This window comes from Cricetulus griseus (assembly GCF_003668045.3).
Source record: "Cricetulus griseus strain 17A/GY chromosome 1 unlocalized genomic scaffold, alternate assembly CriGri-PICRH-1.0 chr1_1, whole genome shotgun sequence".
Classification (NCBI taxonomy): Eukaryota; Metazoa; Chordata; class Mammalia; order Rodentia; family Cricetidae; genus Cricetulus; species Cricetulus griseus.
In genome coordinates, this window is record NW_023276807.1 from 60,651,144 (window position 1) to 60,669,439 (window position 18,296).

At 48.8% G+C, this 18,296-nt stretch overlaps 1 protein-coding gene across 1 annotated transcript in view; it reads right to left on the reverse strand.

Moving 5' to 3' along the window:
* Ank1 (ankyrin 1) overlaps nt 1-11,561 on the reverse strand; it is an 83,928-nt gene extending 72,367 nt beyond the window's left edge. The window contains exon 1 of the mRNA XM_035452876.1: nt 11,463-11,561. The gene's annotated coding sequence lies outside the window, so the exon portion shown is untranslated. The remainder of the gene's footprint in view (nt 1-11,462) is intronic.
* Nucleotides 11,562-18,296: the final 6,735 nt, after the last annotated feature.

The window sequence follows — 18,296 nt, forward strand, 5'->3', positions numbered from 1 at the left end:
GAGGAGAGCCCAGTGAGGCTGTGCAGCTGCTTTCAACAGTTCCTAAGATATTCTTAAGTCACACTCAGCCTGCATGATTTAACTTGAGTATTTTCTTGTACCAACTGTGAGAGATTCCATTGGCAGCAACACGATTCCAGACATTTGTTCTCAGTAAACTGTTCCTCTGTTTAGCTCCTCTGATTGCCCCAATTACACTAATTGATTTCCAAATGTACAAATACAGTTGACATGTCACCGGAAATTTAACACTCATCTAGTCAGAAGCAGAAGGGAAGCTTCAGATGGTAAGCACTGGTACCCTGAGGTCCCACAGTCCATGGGAAATGGCAGGGATGCCTCAAAAGCTCATGCCGGTGGTCTCCAAGCATACAGCCTTCATGCTTCCTGTTCAACCATTTCATCCTATTCATGGAGCACATGGCTTCAAACTCAGTCCTCTGACTGAGGGCTCAAAGCCCCCCTGCCCCAAACACCTCATAGTTTTCCTGGATTAGGGCTATTATTGCTGTGTTGAAACACCATGACCAAAGGGAAGGGAAGGATTTATTCAACTTTCAGTTCCACATCACAGTTCATCATTGAAGGAAATCAAGCCAGGAACTCAAACAGGCCAGGAACCTGGAGAAAGAGCTGATGCAGAGGTCATGTTGGGCTGCTGCTTACTGGCTTACATGGCTTGTTCAGCCTGCTTTCTTATAGAACCCAGGGTCACCAGCCTAGGGATGGCCCCACAGTGTGATGGGCCCTCCCCTATCAATCACTAATTAAGAGAATGCCTACAGGCTTGCCTACAGCTTGAACTTATGGAGACATTTTATCAATTGAAGTTCCCTCCCCTCAGATGGCTCTAGCTTGTGGTGTCAAGTTGACATAAAACTAGCCAGCACCAGGCTCTTAAATCTTGTCATTCCAGACCTATGTTCTTCCTGGGAGTGAAGCTGAGACTAAGACCTTGCCAAGACTGTTACTGGGGAGCCATGACTTGCTCAGTCACACTTACTCTTGTGTATTGGGTGGCTTATTAGATCAGTTTCTTGCTCTCTAGCAAGGCAGAGGCAAAAGACACTGGCCAGGGTTTTCTGATGAGTAAGAAGGGGGCTGAAGTACTGGGAACAGCAGCAGAGATGGCAGGGAAATAGAGGGCTCAGAGTGCTAAGAGGTGGGATGGGAAAACCTGAGGTGGTTTGAGAAGGAATGGCTCCCATAGACTCATGTGTATGAATGCTTGGTCCATAGGGAGTGGCACTATCAGGAGGTGTGGCCTTGTTGGAATAAGTGTGTGTGTGTGTGTGTGTGTGTGTGTGTGTGTGTATGCAGGGAGGCTTTGAGGTCTCCTTTTCTCAAGCTAGACCAAGTGTAACAGTCTCCTGTTGCTGCCTGTGGACAAAATGTAGGACTCTCAGCTCCTTCTCAAGCTGCATTCATGTTGCCATGTCCCATCATGATGATAATGGACTAAACCTCTGAAACTGTAAGCCAGCCCTAATTAAATGTTTTCCTTTATAAGAGTTGCTGTGGTCATGGTGTCTCTTCACGGCAATAGAAACCTAAACTAAGACACCTATATAATTTTATCATGGTGCCACACTTCCCTTTACCAATGTAATCAGTAAAGAATCAATAAAATAGGGTTGAGGATGTAGTCTAGTGGTAGAATGCTTGCCTGGCATAATGAGGCCCTGGGTTTGATTTTTCAGTACAGAACCAAAATACCTTAGTCAATGTGGTGGTTTGAAAGAAAATGGCCCCCAAAGGGAGTGGCACTATTAGGCGGTGTGGCCTTACTGGAGGAAGTGTGTCACTGTGGGGTCAGTCTTTGAGCGCTCTCTCTCTCTCTCTCTCTCTCTCTCTCTCTCTCTCTCTCTCTCTCTTTCAAGCTTCCCTCAGGGTGACAGTTAGCCGAATTCCTTTGTCTGTAAGCTATAGCACTCTCAGCTCCAGCACCATGACTGCCTGTACACCGCTGTGCTCCCCTTCATGATCATGATGGACTGAACTTCTGAAATTGTAATCAAGCCCCATCAATTAAAGGTTTTCCTCATAAGAGTTGTCATGGTCATGGTGTCTCTTCACAGCAATAAAAAACCCAAACTAAGGCAATCAAGGTTTTTATTGTTGTGATAAAATACCATGACACAATGGAATTTGGGGAGGAAAGGTTTTATTTAAACTTCCAACTCTAAGTCTCACTCTATCAATGAGTAAAGTCAGGGCAGGGACTCAAAGAAGGAACCAGAGGAAGGAACTGAAGGAGAAGTGCCGATCACTGGCTTGCTCCTCATGGATTGCTCAGCCTGATTTCTTATATACATTAAGACCACTGGCCCAGGGGCGTCACATGAACCATTAATGAAAAAAGTGCCCCATAAGGCAGTCTGGTGGGGGCATTTTATCAACCAAGTTTCCCTCTTCCAAAATGACTCCAGCTGTTTCAAGCTGGCAAAAAAAGGACCCAGGGTACAAAACAACAACAACAACAAATCAAGCGGCAATCCCGCCCCTGGTGTGGTCAGAATGCTACACAGAGCTTATGTACCCAGGTTCTGTTTAGGACCCCACTCTTGTGCACAGTTCTTGGTTGAGAACCAGGGACAATAGGCACAGCAGTGGGAATGGTTGCCTAATCTCCACCTCTCACAGCAGAAGCCAAGGACCCTCTTCAAAGAGACCAACATAGCAGGCACAGGTAGTAATCCACGGAGCCAGTGCTAGCACAGGGAATCTCAGAATAAACCTGGGACAACTTGTGGCAGAAAGTAAGGGGATACTCAAAGAATCAAAAGGGCACAACAAAGAAGCCAAAGTACTGACAGGACTCCCTGTGTCCTAACTTATATGTTAACATCAGACGTCATCACTGAGGCTCAAACATTGAATGGAACAGGGTCAAAAACAGAGCCTGTTCCACATTAGATACTCCAGTTACCTAAGGTCAAGCATATACCTAGGAAGACACCTGGATCAAGAAGGGAAGATGAGGAGGTAGGGTGGGGGCACAGAAAGAGACAGGCAGAAGGAGGGAGAAAGGAGAGACGAAGAGAAGGGAAGGGAAGGTATAGAGAGGGACAGCTGGACTCTGGACGGAATGTTGACGTTGGTATACATCCAGATTTCTTGCCTTGGGTGCATGTGGGAGCCAGGTGGGTGGTCTCCTAACTCACTCCTGTTACAAACTGGAATGTCTAGGGACAACAGAATATCATGGATGTGTAGGGAGGTAAACAGATATGAAGAACACACAGAAAAGCAGCCGCAAAGAATGCAAGCGATGGGGAGGCTTATACTGTCCTTATGGCATTTCTGCAGGCAAGAAACGATTACAGTGTTAAAGAAGACATGAGGGAGGGGTGGAGGCAAAGGTTAGAAAGCCTGTGGGAGAAGGGGGTGCTTTTGGTTCTGAGTAATAGGCTGGGGCTAGGATAGGTTTTCTGCAAGCCTTTGTGGAGCCTTTGACCACATGTCCCCTGTCTATTTTTGCAGGACCCATAAAGAGTGGCCTGGAGCAGAGTTCCAATGCTCTCCAGTAATGATATAACCTGTCCTGCCTGCCATCATACAATGCCAAGGGAATAGTCTCAACGTCACATGGATGCCTGCTGATAAGGGCCCTCCACCTGCCATGCTTTCCACTTCCAAGGGTTTATGGCTCTGCAGAGACCACTTGGTGGGGAAAGTCTGTTAAAAAATATTCCAACTTTCAGTTTAATGACTTGGAGGCAGATGGAGCCGAGCAACTGTCCGGGTTGGGAGGGGGTTACCTTTCACTTCTCTGTAAGTCTGCATTCATTCCTCTGGAGACAGGGACAGCAACAGAATGGAAGGATCTAGGAGGACTGTACCAACTTTCGAGGGGGCCAGAGAGAAAGGAGCAAGCTGGCTCTAAGCATATCTTCCTTTTTTGCTTTATTACAACCTAAACTCAGTTCTCTAGCCAGGTAACTCTAAAGGATCATAATTAGTTCCACTCAGGAGGAGGAATGATGCTGTGATCTGTTTCATTATCTTAAAGGAACCACAGCAATTTCTGAGCTCTGCCTGGAGGCCAGTCGACCTCGGATCACCTTCCCTCTGCTGTGTGGTTGCTCAAAACTTGCAGTGGCCTCCATGCTTTGAAATCCCACAGCTCAGCAATGAACCCACTGCTGAGGTTTCAAGGCCCTTGGGAGTGGAGAGGGAGGATATTCAAGTTCAAGTTAATGAGAGAACGGGCTCTGAAATTGAACTCAGCAGCTAAGAATATCTCCCATGTACTAGAAAGATTCTATGTCCGAGATCTTGATATTTCGTTTTCAAAAATTAAGAAAGCCACACCTCCCAAGGAAGGGCAGCAGGATTAGAGGAAGAAGCCTGGGGAGGAGTGAGGCCTCTAGCTAGTCTTACCATTCATCTAAACCTACACATCTTGAAAATGATGGCCTGGTTGTCATCCTGGTATAAGAACTAAGCAATCAGCACCTGCAGGGAACACTTTGGATATGTGTTTTGCTGGCACAGAGAAAAGCATGACAGTATTCCCACCAAACTCCAACCATGGTGTGCATGGTGGGGGGATGGATGGACTTTCAGATGTTGTACATTTCTGCACAGTTTTGATTTTTAAGCAAAGCATGCATTCACCTTGTGGTTAAATGAAGAAATCAAAACTAAAATCAGAGACACACTTATATACAGTCAGTCTACAGCCATACCATACTGAACATGCTCTATCCAGAGACACATTTATATACAGTATATAGCCATATCACTCTGAACATGCGCTATCCAGAGACACACTTATATATAGTCTATAGCCATATCACCCTGGACATTTCCTATCTCAAAATTAAAGCAGGGCTGGGCCTGGTCAGTGCATGGATGGGAGAGACGTGCTTATAAACAATGCAAAAAATATCAAGTTCACCACCAAGTATAAGAATTCTGGGCCTAGTCATATTCATAGTCTATTTTAATCAGGGCACATCTACATTTGGGACTCCTCTGCCACAAGAGGGGGAAGTCTCATCAAGACTGGAGTTGAGAGAGGGTCATTGTTCTTGGGAGGTCTACCTGCTTCTCTACCATGTCCATACCCTGTTTTCAAAAGCTGACAGTTTACTGAGCCTTGTTCCCAAGGGACTTAGAAATAGCATCTATGGTGGTTTGAATGAGAATGGCTCCCATAGGCTCCCACATTTGAATCTTTGGTACCTAGTTAGTGGAACTGTTTGGGAAGAATTAGGAGGTGTGGCCTTGTTGGAAGAGGTATGTCACTGCATGTCTTAGTTAGGGTTTCTATTGCTATGAAGAGACACCATGACCACGACAATTCTTACAAATAAATTGGCACATAATTGCACGGTTTACAGTTCAGAAGTTCAGTCCATTGTCATCATGGTGGGACACGGCAGTGTGCTGCTGAGAAGGAGCAGAGAGTTCTACATCTTGATCTACAGAAGCAACTGTATCACACTAGGCATAGCATACATGAGACCTCAAAGCCCACCTCCACAATGACACACTTCCTCCAACAAGGCCACACCTCCGAAGAGTGCCATTCTCAATGGGCTGAGCATTTAAACACATGACAATATGGGGCCATTCCTATTCAAACTATGCACTCATACAATAGACAGACACAGAGACACAGAGATACAGACAGACAGACACAGACACAGGGACAAATAGATTCTAGAGACAGTCTTCACACAGGCACATATTCAGACTCATGCCACAGGCAGATAGAGGAAAAACAAGACAGGAGCATTAAGGAGAGGATTGGAATCTGGCCTTGCCCTTGGCTAAAGGACTCCAAGAGGAAGTGCTTTTATCTCTTTTCTTAATGTGACCCAGAATCATTGTTGGTGGCTCAGAGTTAATCCCTAATATGTATAATCCAAGCACTTGAAGACCCTGGGTTCTCTCCTTTCAGTTACAGCAGGGTGTGTGCTGGTGCATGCTAACTACTAATGCACACACTCCACACATCTGATAATGCTAGACTCCCCTTCCCTAGGCTCTGGGATTTATTAGATGGCTTTATTGGCTCCAAATGGACATCTTTATGAGGCAGAACTAGACAATTACCCTCCTCTTTCCTTTACTAGAAAGGGGAAAATAATAACAGACCTAGGCAGGCAGGTCTAAGCAGTGGTGGCCCCTGTTTTGATGTTTTAGATATCTGGCCATTGCTGGAACTGATTCTGTATCTGGAACAGTCTTTGCCTCTCCTGGCTTCACTTTTCCTGTACTTACCCTGGTCATCTTGCAAGCAGAAGTGGGCATTCAAGGTGTCCAGACTGTGGACAGGTTTCAGACATTCACAACAAGGAAACCAAACCAGTGAGTGCTCTCACGTGCAAGAAGGACAACTTGCTTTCCAACTGTCTATTGGTCCTCGTAACTAGCAAGATGAACACCAATGGAATTGTTCCTGCTAAACCCCAAACACTATTTCCCTTTAAAAATAATTCAGACTCTCACGAGAAGCGCCACAGGCTCCAGCACACAGGCGGGGACTTTGCATTGCCTACTTCTCTTCCTTTGATGACAGCCAGGCTCTCACAGATGTAGAACAATACAGTCTCTCCCCCTCACCACTACCCAGAGCTGCACCTGGGTGGCAAGGCTTAAACAGCTAGCGGGTTCTCTGTGTGACGGTCGAGTATAAGCAGAATTTGGAACCATGTGGTTTAATACCATTCTATACTTGCCAGGAGCTCTAATATCACAGATAACAGACAACAATAGCAGGCTGTCTGTGATGATCTAGAGCCAGCCTCCCAGACTGGAGGGCTGCCTCTTCACCCTCTTTCGCTGCATGTCACCCCCAACCCCCAGCATGCCACCAGGACCCTTGCACTCCTCCTCTGCAGTCCCTTGCTTCACAAGCAATGAAAGATATGTTGTGGGGCTCAGTCACCTGTCACTGGCCCACACTAGACATGTCACAACAGCTCAGGAAGCAAGTGTGGCAGACATCAAAATCTCTTCTGGCTCCTGTGCGGCCAGGAGAATGCTGTGTCTGTGTCCTCCCGGCGGCAGGTAGGCTTCCTGCCTCAGTTCTTTGAGAGCAGATTTTACCCATTCCTAGTTTCTTAGTACATGACCACCAGAAGCGCTCAGCAATGGGGTTACAGGCACACTACTGTGGCCACCACAGAAGGCCTTTTGCTGTTTCAGTTCCAGAGCATGGGTCCCCGGTGATACCACGTTGACCTGACCGCTCTAGGAGAGAGCATGGGTTGTTCCGACAGCTTGCTTCTTTTCACGTGGCTAGCTGGCAGAGCGAACAGCGAGTCAGCTCCTCCTACAGTCTATTTTTAATCAACATCGTCTCCACACTATGACATTTGATTCTATAGAGTGAGTTCTGGATGACGCTGAAGCTGGATATATGGTGGGAGCATGGTCCATGCATACCACCCAGTCACACTGTGCTTCTCGCTGCTCCCTGGTAAGAGAAGAACTTCCTGCCTCAGGGCCTCTCACACTTTCCACCTCTTTTAGGAATGCTATCCCAGGAACCACCAGTATCTATCTCCCCTTTTTTGGCCAGGCATCTCAAAAGTTATCTCCCTGAGAACACGCCTACAGCAGGCTTTGCCTCCCAGGTATCTATGGTTGGGTAAGGATATCGATTAGCGCATTTCCTTGCCTGTTGTCTCTTTCCTTTACTAGCGTATAGGGCTCAGTTTGCACATTCTGTCAGGCATGTGCAGCACTTAGAATGGAAGATGGCACACAGTTGCTGCTCAGTAAACTCTACAAACAGTGAGATTATATTCTGAACACCTTAGACCCCTTTTCATGGTGTCAGAATGAGTTACTTGTGGGGACCTGTCTCAGGTCACCTTCCCTTCCCCTCTGAGTTTCAGCCTCAAAAAGCCCCTGCTGCTGGCTGTCTCCACTGTCACCAAGCCCTACACTACTCCACTTGTGACTTTATCATTCACACACTGTGTGAATACCTGGTGTCCACGGAAGGTGCCCAGGGTCATTCCGGAAGTCCCTCCCCCATTCCAGTTCATGATGCAGGCTCATTGGCTCTGTTTCTTCTCCTTAGCCATGACTTTTATCCAACAATGCTCTTCACAACTACCGCAGCAGTCCTGTGACTGGCCCTCCTACTGCTCCCTCTGCAGCCTCCATCTGTCTGGAGCACAGAAGCCAGTGGGATCCTTTACCGCACACCTCTGATGACAGTACTCCTGTGCTAGAATCCCAGGCTCATTTCCCTTTGCTCTCAGTATAAAGATCAGAATCCTTAGTGTGGCATCTGCAAGCAAGAGAGAGTCCACCTGGATGCACTAACACACTTGCACAGTTTGCTCACTACTGAGATGCCTCCGCTCCTCTCGGTATTCACTACTGAAATGTCTCTACTCCTCTCAGATGTTCTCTACTGAGATGCCTCTGCTCCTCTTGGTGAGCATCAGCTCCTTTAAGCTTTTTACCCTCGCCACCCATCCCCTCCAATCAATAACCTCAGGGTTAAAGTCTGGAGCAGCAGGTAGATGCACATACCTAATGCACACACATGCACACATGTGTCAGGCTGGAGGATGCTGTCAATCTCTTGTTACCAGTAAGATGCACTCTATCAAGTTTTACCTCATCTGAGTCCCACACTGGCTGTCCCTTCATTAACCTCAGCTTGGCTCTCAGTTCCTCTATCTCTTGCTTATGGTAAGGGGCCTTAGGGTATCTGTGACCTCTAACTTTAGGTCAGGCTCCTATCTACCCATCTACTCAGAGCACCCTAGAGGAATATTTAGACTGCTGCTTCTCAACCTTCCTAATGCTACAACCCTTTAATTCAGTTCCTCATGTTGGGGTGACCCCCCCAACCATAAAATTACTTCATTGCTACTTCATAACTGTAATTTTCTATTGTTATGAATCGTAATATACATATCTGTGCTTTCCAATGGCTTTCGGTGAACCCCATGAAAAGGTCATTTGACACACAAAGGGGTTGCAACCACAGGTTGAGAGCCACTGCCCTAGACCTTTCCTTCATGGCCTTAGCCATGTATGATTATTCAGTCATCGGCTCTCCCTGCCCACAGGAGTAAAGGAGCAGGATTAGTGTATGTACCTGCACACAGGAAGACACAGGATGTGGGGGTGAACCTAAAGATCCAATGATGCTGGGATAAATGACAAAAGCAGGCATTATGAAGACATTGGTGTATGTGTGGGTCTGTATGCACTTTGGTGTGTATGTTGTCTTTTCTGTAAGCAGAATGGTGACAAGAACTAATAGATCTGTCCCGGGCACACATGTCTCTTATGTAAGCGAACTTCCTCTATGTACAAGACCTAGAGTAATTACCCTCTTTTGGCAAACACCCCTGACTCCTGCTTACTGAGTACTTTTTTGGGAGGGTGAAGCCTCGGTGTTTTGCTGCCATCACGGGCACATGGTTCAGTGGATTCCTAGTCCCTGGCAAAAGCCTGTGTCTAACTGCAAACAGCAAGTGCATGTCTCGGACTGTGGGCTCTGCATTGCAGTGGGTTATCTTATTCCCTGATAGCTTTCATTTCCTTGGTGTAGCAGGCAGAGTCTGCTTTGAAAGGAAGGGGCTGGTGGCAGCCAAGTCTGTGGTCTGAAACCTCAGACAGGATTCCTTCCACACCTGCACACAGAGTCCCTGCATTGTCAGGTGCTGAGTCTAAGAGAAAGGGTGTCAACAAAGCACCAATAATGCCTGCCTACATCTTGCTTTCATCTTCTAATACCTAGAGAAAGACAGATAAAGATAGAAATCTAGGGATGGCAGCTGCCACACAAGAAGGCCTTTAAGATGAAGCCACATGGTGATGCCCCCAAACCCTCCACTGCCACAGTAAACAAGGCACAGCTTGTCACTCAGTTGCCCCCATTTCAACTGGGAGGTTCCTTTGAGACTGGAGGATTAGTCCTTGAAAGGCCTCCTTAGGGTTCTGACTCCACTGGAAGTTGCATGGAAGCTAGGACACAGGAAGTCTTGGGGACCCCTGGAGTTTGGGGATGCTCACTCAATCCAAAGAGATGCTTCTGGGTTGTGGGGTGGAGGATGCCTGTTTATTTCTCAGACCCATCAACAAATACTTCCTCCTTGTCCTCAGGCCTCATTCCTGCCTCCTTGCTCAAAGCAATGTATTCAGCACTCTTGATTTCAAGTCAGCCTTTCCTACTTCCACATGGGATATCTGGCTCAAGCCCTGAGTGTTTAGGAGTCTGTGTGTGCATGACTGTGGGTCTTTCTGGGTAGGAGACGAATATGAGGGATGACAGTATCCTTTTCCTCACCTAGTCTGCCAACTCGACTTCAGCTCATACATTCTTACCACCACCACCCCAAGTTCACCACCATGAGAAGAATAACAATCATATCCTAATCTGTCACCCCGACTGATGGGGGATGTCCTTCTGTATATGTTTTTCTTATTGGATGATGAATAAAACACTGATTGGCCAGTAGGCAGGCAGAAAGTATAGGCAGGGCTACTAGACAAGGAGAATTTTGGGGATAGGATGTGGAGAGAAACAGTCAGTGAGACACCATGTATCTGAGGAAGGAGTACCAGGTCTGGACCCGTCTCTGGTAAGATAAGACCATGTAAAAGCACTTAGATGAATAGAAATGGGTTAATAATTAAGAGAGAGCTACCCAGTAAAAATCCTAAGCTACCAGCCAAAAAGTTTATAAATTAATATTATGTCTCTGTGTGCTTATTTGGGGCTAATTGGCTGTGGGACCGGGCTGGAAAGAAACTCAAGCTACAACCCACCTACCTCACCCTCCTTGCTCTCTCAGTTGTGTACTGAAGCCAGCCAGCACAAGACCAGCTCAACCCTAAGGGTATCTGAGCACTAGGAAAGAGACAGTTGTGTTCTATAATTTCAGTCAGGTCTGGAGGGGAGGGGACATGATGATTGGCAGGGCGCAGAGGGATTGTTGCCATTGTTGGGGACACCAAGCAAGCCTCTATCACACAACATGGGAAGAGGCCAGTCCCCAAAGGACAAACACTATGGGTTCTACTTCTAGGAGGTCCCTGAAGAGGACACGTCCTTAGAGGTTGAAAGCAGAGGGTTGTCTCCTGCGTCACTTGTTTCTCTTCCAGATGCCCAGGGACCCAAAGGCCTCATCATGAGTAAAGGGTATTTACTCCACTGCTCCAGCATCAGCCTAGGGCTCATTTTCAATGATGATGTCTAAGGCAATAGGAGGATCCACAGCACCTTCTAAGGGAGAGGCTGCATCAGCCGGGTCTGAGTCTGGGTCCCATTGGAAGGGCAAGGTAGCTTTCTATGGGACATAGGCTGGAAGGATATCAAGGGAGGAGCAAGGGTACAGGGTGATATCCACAGAAGCCCTAGAGATGTTCGAGGCTCTGGGAAGGGTCCAGCAGGGCAAGTTCCAAAGCTCTCAGGATATGTCACCAGGCAGGAACCCCTCTCCCAAGAGGATGCGCCGTGTCCACCCACTGACCTGGTTACAGGTGTTGATGTCCACTCCATTACGTAGGTGATCCAGAGCTTTGTCCAGGTTTCCTGAGCGTGCCGCCCTCAAAAAGCTGGTAGCAGCATCAGCCTGTGGAAGAAGGCAACAGGCTGTGAGTGTCCCAGTGTAGCAAGGATCTTACAGACCTGTGTAGTCATCTCCTCCTACTGGGAAACCCTGGTGCACACACATCCCCATTTGTGGTGTCAGCACCCCAAGTCTGGGTGTGCAGCTGCTTTATAGCTTAGGCTTCCCTCCCTTTGGGTGCTTTTACACGTGATCATCCTTGCAAAGACTGGGGACTGAGCAATCCCAAACCAGTCCCAATGGCGAACACTCAACATGACTGGGTTTGGCTGACCCCAAGCTGCAGAGCCTTCCTTTTTATCCCCACCGTTAGGAATCGAACCCAGGGCCTCACACATGCCAGACAAGCACTTTGCCACTGAGCTACACCCCAGAACCTCCACACTCACCCTCTTTTCTTTTTCAACTTTCAGACAGAGTCTCAGGAAGTTTCCCAGGCTGGCCTCAAACCCTGTGTAGCACAGCTGTACCGTGAACCTGTGATATTCCTGTACCTCCAGGCCTGGCTGGGTCCCCTGTTCTTTCTGGGGATCAGGATGTCATACATGCAATAATCCAGCAATGTGGGCACAAAAGCCGGCATGGGCTTTGCCTTGTGTTTTTAGAAGTAAATGTGTGTGGATATTATTCTTCAGTTAAAAACACTAAATGACAGGTAACAACACTGTGGTCTCTGTTTTACAGGAGAAGTCACCGAAGAATGGAGACCGACTGTGTGAGGTCACAGTTGAGCTAAGAGGTACAGCTGGACTCCAAGGTAAGCAGCATGGTTCTGGGTTGTGAGCTGCCATGTAGGCGCCAGGAACCAAACCTGGGTTCTCTGGAAGAGCAGTACATGCTCTTAACCTCAGAGACATCTTTCCAGTCCCAAATCCCAGGCTCTCACCCTCCTTGCTTTCTGGCTGGTGGCCCCTGCCAATAGGTGCCCAGCACAGTTCTTCCCTTTCTTGCCTGCCACTTGGCCACCTGCCACATGTATAGCCAAAGCACTAGTTTGCATTAACGATGAATACCAGCCAGAGAGTGAGAGTCAGGGCAACAAGGGACAGTCCTAATGCAGACAAGACGGTGGGACACAGAGGACTGGAAGGTGGCCAGGGCTCACCATGGCTGTCCTGGGTCCCAATCTGAAGCCTAGAGTAGGGAGAAGCCTTTTGTATACCCTTGTTGTGCTTCTGAGAATTAGCGGGTAATGCAGAGGGTAAGCACCACACTTAGCATGCAGGACATGCAAGAGTGCACTTAACATGGGAGAATGGCCAGGAGGCAAACTATTTCTCCGGACAATACCACCTCTGGAGCCCTCCCTTCTGTAGGTAAGTCTGTTTTCCTTTTTCTATAGTACACCCCCAGAGAGCATGGTAGTGAACTGATTGGTACCTATAAGGGCCTATAAGTCAATACCCTTATTCCTACAGTCTATGCCTTGTCCTCATTTGCAAAGAGTCTGTGAGGAAGTCGAGAAGGTGTGGCTCTCGAGATGAGATCAGCCTAGATTCCTTAGGCCAATCCTAAATCCAGTACTCAGTGTCCTTAGAAAAGCAAAGCAGAGACACACCCAAGGAGACCAGCAGAGGTGGGGACTGGAAAGCCAGGTGGCCTTGAAGAGGACAGAACACAGGGAAGCCTCCCTCGTATAAGGAGCCTGGCCTTGCTCTTGCTTCATTTAGACTTTCGGTCACTCAGCCTGGTAGGGAACAAATGCTTATCGTTTTAAGATATTCTAGTTTGTGGTGCATTGGGATCATGGCTGCAGGAAACTAGTACGCACACTATTGGTCAGACGCCCTAAACTCAGAAGTCTTGCAGCCCATAACCAGAAATCTCAAATACTCCTCAACAGTCCAACGCTGACCACAGAGGGGCTATATGTCCCCATCAACTGCAAGCACAAACTGTGGTGGGAAACAAACATGAGGATTGAAGTCTGTCCCCAAAGTCTGTCTTCCTCAGGCCCACATACACGCCTGTTATGTTAGTTCAAATCCAATCCCAGAGGCTACTCACAACAACCTGCCCCATCACACCAGGAGGCCTGCTTAGAGATCTCTTTCCGGTGCCCTGTGGCATTTCTGTGCCTTATCTATTTAGGTCTGCACCTGGCTATTTTATGGACCCTAGGGCTCTGTCTCACTCTGGTCTATGGATTTATCTTGTTTGCCTTCAAATTCCTACTGGCTATCTCTGCTATATGGACTGCTCCTGGACATTAAGCATTTAGCATATTTACATCTAGAAATGGTTGTTTGCTTCTTTGGGCAGGACTAAATCTTTTGAGCCCTTCGAAGTACTATTTGACTGCAAGGCCAAGGCCTGCCTCCTTTGGCCTGCAGCCAGCTTCCTCAGTAGGGCATTGGTGATGGAGGAAACATTTTGAAGAGGGGAAGACTACCCCCGAGCTCCCACAGGCTCCCCATGCAAGAGTTCAGTTCTCAGCAGACTCAGACCCACAGCTTCTCTCTCAGGTGACAGCTATGACTGCTGTCTCAGAAGGGATTTCTGAATTCAGCTGGCGGGAAAACACATTATTTATCTCCTAAGAGAAGAGTATTAAAGAGGCAATTCTTTCCACCAGTGAGCTACCTTTTACAGCACCACAATAATAGGATTCAGGATAAAAACCTGAAAGTGGGGGATAAAAATAGAAGCAATCTCAGATACCATCGCCTGTTCAAAGCCCCGATGATAGGAAAGAATGACAGGCAAGCAAGGGAACAGGGGCCAATCTGCAGTAGAGTGGCTAAGGGGTTTTTGCAGCATCTAGAGCACAACCAGGACAATGACAACAGCAAGTCCTAGGCCAAGTGCATTGCCGACACTGGAGAGCCTAGGCATGGGACTTGAGGCCTCGCACATACCAGGCAAGTGTGCTAACATTAACCACAGCCAGAAAGGTAGGCATGGCAGTCATCCCATTTTAAAGTTGGTTACACGGAGGTTTGGAGAGGTGAATGATTTCCCCAATCCTACAGCTTAGTATTGGTTTAAGAAGGTGTATGTGACTAAGGCTTGTGAGGCCAAGGTGTGTTCTCAGCAGTGTTGGTTTTGTTTTGTTCTTAAACCTGACTGCCCATTCAGGCAATTTTGCCAGGTGTAGGGCACATAAGGGTGCAGTTGCCCCACAGGTCCAAGCTCTGCCTCTGAGCACTGTGTCAAGGCCAAAGCAGACCTAGAAAGGAATCACCTAGTTCTAGGCCTCCTCCTCCCCCTCCTCCTTGTTTTCTGCAGATGATGAAACTAAGAACTATGGACATAATGCCACCTGGATAGTCAGAGGCAAGGTACAGTTGCTGTGGCTGTGTCCCTTTGTGTCCTTTTGGTTTCCTAAAGGATAGAGTAGTCGGGACACTGCAGCATTCTTCTGGTGAAGTGCATATAATGATGTCACTCCCACTGGCTACTATGTGCCATGCCCTCTAATTCTACAATGGGTTCTCTGAGGTTCTCTTTTAAGTCTGGTATCCTGCTGGGAGTGGGAGGAATAAAAGAGAAGGAGAGAGAAAGAGAAAAACCTTGGAATATAGTGGCTGAGTTATAAAATGGTCATTGGCATAACAGGGACACATGGCTTCACTCCACACTCATTCATGAGCGCCTCCTAGAGGCCCATGATACTGAGGCTACAGAGCAAAGGTTCTAGTTGGCTTACAAGACTCATCTCTACTATCTTACTCTTCCGCACACACCCCCACTGTCCATCTGTCTAGTTTAACTACTCCAGTTTAACTCCCTGTGCCTGCTGCACACAGAAACAGTCTAAACCATTTAACGGGTCAGAGGGTGTCAAAAGAACCCAACACCATCATTAGAAACACTGACCTGAATAAATACTAACCAGGAAAGCAAAAGTGACGAAACACTGCATATCTCTGGCCTCTGATCAACTAGAACAAAGTTGTTGGCCCTTTTGAAGTCCATTCATCCCCTGCCATATAGCCTCAGGAGGCTACAATGTGAAAGAAGGCTGGACTGGTGTCTCAGAGAAGGCCTGCTCTCTGTCACAAGAAGTCAATGACAGATCATTTACATTCTCAATTGGTGATAGAGACGCTCATACTCCCTGAATGCTCCATTCATGCTATAGTTGTCTTTGTCCCTTCCTCTCATTTTCATCTCACTCCTCTCCCTCTCCTGCCAGCCACCCCGGTGTGTGCGTGTGTGTGTGTGTGTGTGTGTGTGTGTGTGTGTGTGTGTGTGTGTGTGTGTTGGAATGGAGAGTACACAGCATACATTTTCTTATGTGTTTGGCCCATATCCCTTCCACTCAATTCATGTGGCACTTCTGGACTTTCTATGCAAGCCCAGAGCTTACATTGCTCCGTTAATTTGCTCCTCCCAAGAATTCCCTCTCCTTCCTCACCAGATGAAGTGACTAGCTCATAGAGAGTTAAGTAACTCGTCCAATCACACAGCTAGCAGCAAATTGACCAGGGCTTGACTCCACATAGTGTATTTCCAGGCTATCTCTCTTAACCGTTCTGTTATCATTGCCAAGTGCCCATAGGGTTCCTCTTAAGCTCAGCTCTAGCTAGAGGTCACTTGCCTGCCTTCAGAGGGTGTGTGCACCCTGGAAGGAAGGAAATGGAAGAGGAAAGAAGGGAATGGAACTGTGACTGGGACTCAAGATAGAGACGATTATAAAATTGGGTAAGCCCTGGCTACCTGGAGTACTCAGACTTTAATACTTGTACTTCTTGAGTGACACTAATACAGCAATGGCCTAGGAAACCAGTGTTCTGAGAGTGAGACTTTAGGGGCATAATAAATGTCAGTATCCTCGGAACTCCAATCATGGCTCCAAACTCACTGTAGGCTGGACAATGTTTCATTTCACACTGGTAAGAGTGCTGGGGCCTCCCTGTCCATGCCTCCTCTGGAGGGTGAAAAAGACTAAGTTTCCCCTAGAACTTCCTTTGCTCAAGGCCCTGAGTTTCCAATTCCCCTCTGAGAAGATGGGCAGAAAAGAAGCTGTGACGAACACAGCTTCTTTGCCAAAGCCATCTTGGGAACTCAAGGAAAGACAGTCTCATAGTTCCTGGGTGGGTGGGGGCAGAGTTGGGGGTGGGGTGGCTCATCCAGCAGACTAAGCAAGACAGGCAGCAGGCTGGGCAGTAGCCCAGTGGTAGAGTGTTCACCTACAATGTATGAGGTCTTGGGTTCCACCCATGACAGCACAACTTAGGGTCTGCCCCCCCCTCCCCTGGGCCTATGTCAGGCCTCACCTTCAAGTACAGTGTTCCAGCTTTTGTGTAGCCCTGGTGGTTATTCCCTGTATTATGTAGAAACAGAAATAAGGTCTGGGCCACCAACATTTTTATGATTTCTTCCCAGAAAACTAGACTGTCAAAAGCTTAGCAAAAGTGTCCACAGAACACCAACTAGACCACAGCTAGTACCGATGAAATGGAAATCAGAGCAGCCACCCGAAGGAAGGGAGAAGCAGCTATGTGAGTGGCAGCCCGGCTTCCCTTTCACTCCCAAAACAACCCTGCAAGTACTCATCCTGCCTTGGAGGTTAGGTGGTCAGATGTGTGCAAAGCTGGGTGGGCCCACATGGGGAAGTCCTGCCTGTCAATTCCCAATTCCTGCCTTTCCACTTGATGCCAGGTGCCTCTTCAAGTTGCCAGACCCTAGTCGTCCCATTGCTAAAACAAGAATAACACAAAGGCGGGCTCTGGTGTGCACAGATCTGCTTTCCTGTGCCCCATTCATTTCTGCTTCCTAGGGGGACCTCGGGGACCTTGGGGGTTTCTAAGGACTTGGGGTCAGACTTGCCACTGTTGCGGCCAGGGCCAAGACCAAGACGCCCCCCGAGTACAGTTGAAGCCACAGGATCCTGGCTCTGCTCCTAAGTGAGGGGCGACAGGCGACACGCCCCAGCGCAGCTGCCCCCTAGCTCCAGCCAGCTACAGGTCGTGCCCGCGGGCGTCTCCTGGGCCCAGCCTAGGATGGCAGCAGCCTCCAGGCCTGAGGAATTTTCCTCTGGATCCCGCGGAGCCGCGGCGTGAGGCAGCAGAAGGGCAGACCCAGCAAGTCCCCGCCCGCGACCGGGAAAGTTGGCGCGCGCCGCCCCGGCCCCCCGCCCCCCGCCCGCGCGTCTGCCGGACACTCACCGCGGGGTCTGTCCCCGACCTGCGCGGCCGTGCTGCCATCGCCCGGCGCCCGCTGACACCGGAGCTCCCACGGCGTTATCTACTGGGCGGTGCGGGGCTCGCGAGCAACTTACGAGGCATCTGGCTAAAAATACAGCCGCCCCCCACCCCCCTCCGCGCACGCCTGCTCCGGCGCCCCGACCCTGCGCGCCGCTAACGCCACCGGGTCATTTTCACTCCATTATCGCGCCAGGCGGGAAAGCGCAGCGCCACGATCTCCGGGTGTGGAGGGATGGGGGGTGGGGACAGGCCCCGCCACCGAGCCCCACAGGCCACCGAGCTGCAGGTGCGGCCGCTGAAGCTGGAGCCGGGTACACGCGACCAATGCGACCAAGGAGCTCCAAGCTGCACAGCGCTCTCGCCCTGCCTCGGCCGCCAGGGCACCCGCCGCAGGCCAGCGTGAGCTCACCAAAGTCTGTTTGTGCCCCGTGGCTGATTTGTATATTTCCAGCTCTTCCATCACATCCGAGACTCCAGATTAAACAGCTTATTCCGGAGTCTGCGCCAGAGCCCCAGTGAATGAAGCTGGGGAGCTAGGGACAGGCATGGTACGACTGCCTCCCTTTCTCCTCCCTGAGGTGGC